Source organism: Rosa chinensis, chromosome 4 (assembly GCF_002994745.2).
Source record: "Rosa chinensis cultivar Old Blush chromosome 4, RchiOBHm-V2, whole genome shotgun sequence".
Classification (NCBI taxonomy): domain Eukaryota; kingdom Viridiplantae; phylum Streptophyta; class Magnoliopsida; order Rosales; family Rosaceae; genus Rosa; species Rosa chinensis.
Window position 1 is genome coordinate 55,559,058 of NC_037091.1, and position 3,423 is coordinate 55,562,480.

The 3,423-nt window shown below is 39.1% G+C and overlaps 1 long non-coding RNA gene across 1 annotated transcript; it reads left to right on the plus strand.

Moving 5' to 3' along the window:
• The first annotated feature begins 2,106 nt into the window (after positions 1–2,106).
• On the plus strand, positions 2,107–2,688 carry LOC112195886. Its single transcript, XR_002934837.2, has 3 exons — positions 2,107–2,133; positions 2,229–2,315; positions 2,519–2,688. It is a non-coding gene; the product is annotated as an uncharacterized LOC112195886 (long non-coding RNA).
• The last annotated feature ends 735 nt before the right edge of the window (positions 2,689–3,423 follow it).

Here is a 3,423-nt window from a genome sequence, read left to right on the forward strand (position 1 = left end):
CAATGTATCAGATCCTTCCATGAAGAAGGCTTATCGAAGAAGAAAGACCGCAGGTAATGTTCAAGGAAATGGTTGACTACCTCTGATTGGCCATCGGACTGGGGGTGGCAAGTCGAACTGTGGCAGCTGAGTGCCTTGGAGTTTGAAGAAGCTTGTCCAGAAATGGCTCAAAAAATCGGGTCTCTGTCACTGACAATTCTCTTAGGCAACCCATGAAGTCGAAACACCTCTTTCATGAAAGTTTCAGCAAAGTTTCAGCAATTTGAGATGCTGTAAATGGATGAGTGACAAGGATGAAGTGGGCATACTTAGAAAGACAATCCACAACTACCATTATGGCATTGGAGCCTTTTGAATTCGATAATCCTTCAACAAAGTCCATTGAAATATCTTCCCAAGTATCTTCTGGTATTGGCAGGGGTTGTAAGAGTCCTGGTGGATGGATTGATTTGTATTTTTGTCTTTGACATTGATCACAAGAAGCTACAAAGAGTTTGGTTTCTTTCCTCATTCCCAGCCAAGCGAAGTTGCGAGATAGACGAGCTAGAGTTCTCAAGTAGCCGTAGTGGCCTGCTTGAGGTGAAGCATGGAACTCGTGGAGGATTTTGGCTCGCCATTCAGAAGAAGCAGGTACATAGATTCGGTTTTTATACATTAACCGGCATGAAGAATGGAAAAGTTGGACTTTGTTTTCAATCCTTGGTTTAGAGCCTGGATGATGGAGTTGGCTTCTGAGTAGTTGAGGCAAGCCTTGTCAATAAGCTGAATGCTATCGAAGAGAGGGGCTGTGACAATCTAAATAGCCATTAGCTCATGTTGGCGTGACAAAATGTCAGGTACCTTGTTCAACGTTCCTGCCCTGTATTCGATAATGTAATTGTACCCCATGAGCTTTGCTAGCCATTTATGTTGTGCTGGTGTTGAGATCCTTTGATCCAAGAGGTGCTTTAGTGTCTGATGATCAGTTTTGATAATAAAAGGCGCTACTACAAATTTCCCCATTAGCACCCTTTTTTTAGCCACTAAAAAGTCATCAGTCCCAAAATGAATATATAAAAGATTGGTGAGTTTTTTTTTTCCCTCTCACTGTTCTTCAGTGTGTATAGTACACAGTAGATGCAAACGTATGACACTGTTAATGGGGTCAAAACTGTAAAAACACACATGCTTTTAATCCTTTTATCAGCTATAGTGATCTATGATAGCCGTCGGATCAGTTTCTTTGCTGATCGAACGCTTAATTGACACAAAGTCCCTTTCCTTCTGATCTCTATTGAGACTCAAGCGGAACCCGAAAACCAGGTCTAGTTTGTCTTCCCCTCTGTCTCTCTCTTTCTCCCCTTCAGAGTTCAAACCTGAACTAGATCTAGTTTTTTCTTCCCTCACTTTAGTTCGATTTCTGATCTCTCTCCTCTCTAGTATTTTCTCTTCTAGGTGACTGCTTGCGCGTCTGAACTCGGCGAGACATGCGAATGGCTGCGGACTATCTTCTCTCAACCCAGGTGACAATCTCAATTTCAAAACTTTATCGAGGATGATACTATGTTGTTTTGTATTTTGTATGTCTATTCATTGAATTTGGTTGACTCTGATGACATTGATTTGCCTCAGTTTGATTGAAATTTCCCGGGTAGGAACTTTTAGGTTAAGCTATATGCTTCATATTAGGAGAGTTATTCCGTGGTCTGGGGATTTAGGTTTGTAATATGCCAATATCCAAACTTGTTTAGCCTTATAGTATGGAATAAGCAATGGCTTTCTGGAGGGTAATAGAATTGTTTGACTTAGTTCAGGTTAGTTTTAAGTGTGAAGGTTCTGCACAAATCTAGAGACTCAGCGATTTGCAGATTTTATGTTTACTATTTTTGTTTCTAATGTTCACAGTTGGACCTGGACCTTGGAAACTATGAGCGATTCCTAGAAATCAAGCTGACCCATGATAATAATATTTCTACCGGAATGATTTACCAGGCACGTTGGTTAAATTTCACATGTATATATGATCAATATATTATACATATATCAATGATTCCAAAAATATATGTATTATCTATTTATCTTTGATGCCACAACTGACAAAGGTTTGAATTTTCTTTGTTTCAGTCACAGGATGTTATAAACAGAGAGAGATAGGTATTTTGTCTGAGATTGAGCTCTTTTTAGATATATTAATCTGGCCACTATTTTTCTTATATTGATTACTTTTCTCTTTCTTTTTTAACGTGTAGGTTGTCCCTCACATCACAGATGCTATCCAAGACTGGATTAAGTGTGTAGCACATATACCAGTTGATGGAAAGTCAGGCCCTGCTGAGGTTTGTGTCATAGAGTTTACTCATTTCATTCTCAAGTTAACTATCTGTTTTGGTTGGGGGGACTCTCTATTTCTGCCTTAATTTTTCCACACCGTGTCAGAATTAATTACGTACTTAAAAAATAATGTAGAGTAGCAAGTCACAACCACAGAATAATTTATCTTGGGAAACCTTGACTTACAAAGTCTTCTCTTCCTATGCAGCACCAGTATTGGTCATTTGGTCTTGGCCTTAATTTTTGGGGTAGCCTTGATTGTTGGAATATATGTCATCTAGAACTTGATACGGCTTGCATTAGTGACTGAGTTTTGTTCACATTTCGGTTCATACAGGTAGGACTGTGGAGTATGATTCTACTGCTCGGCTGATTAAGGAAAGCTCGATCTTCTGCATTTTCGAAGTTGGTTGCGGAATTCTTGAGGAGATGTTCCATAAGAAAGAACAACTGCTCATCTTGAGAATTCAATTCATAGAGCTTGACATTTTTGCGTTAGCTGTTCCAATTAGGATTAATGGTTGATTAATTGATTGACTTGTAATTGTAGATTTATTGATTTGTAATTGTAGGTGATTGATTGTAATTAGGGGTCGTCAACGGGCCGGGCCCGGCTCGGCCCGGCCCATTCATAGCGGGCTTGGGCCGGGCCGGGCCGGGCCTTGCTATATTTTTAAATAATTGCGGGCTGGGCCGGGCCGGGCTTTATTAAAAATCAAAGGATCCAAGCCCGTCCATATAAAGCGGGCCTTGCGGGCTTTTTCGGGCCGGGCCGGGCTTGGCCTTGCGGGCTTTTTTGGGCCGGGCCTTGCGGGCTTTATTTATAAATAAATATTTAAAGACACAAGTATTTTTTTTTTAATCAAGCTTTGGAAATTCAATGGATAATGATCAAATACAATCAAAGATAACATATCTATATAACTATATTGTACCTAAAAAAATCTATATTTATATATAGATACTAATTTATTGATAAATAAATTTTTAAAGACACTAATTTTTTATAAATCTATATTTATACATCATACACTCCAAAGAGCAACCCCTATCAATTCAAAGAAAATGAAAAAACCGACCGTTGGATGAGTTTATTACAATAAATTATGAGTG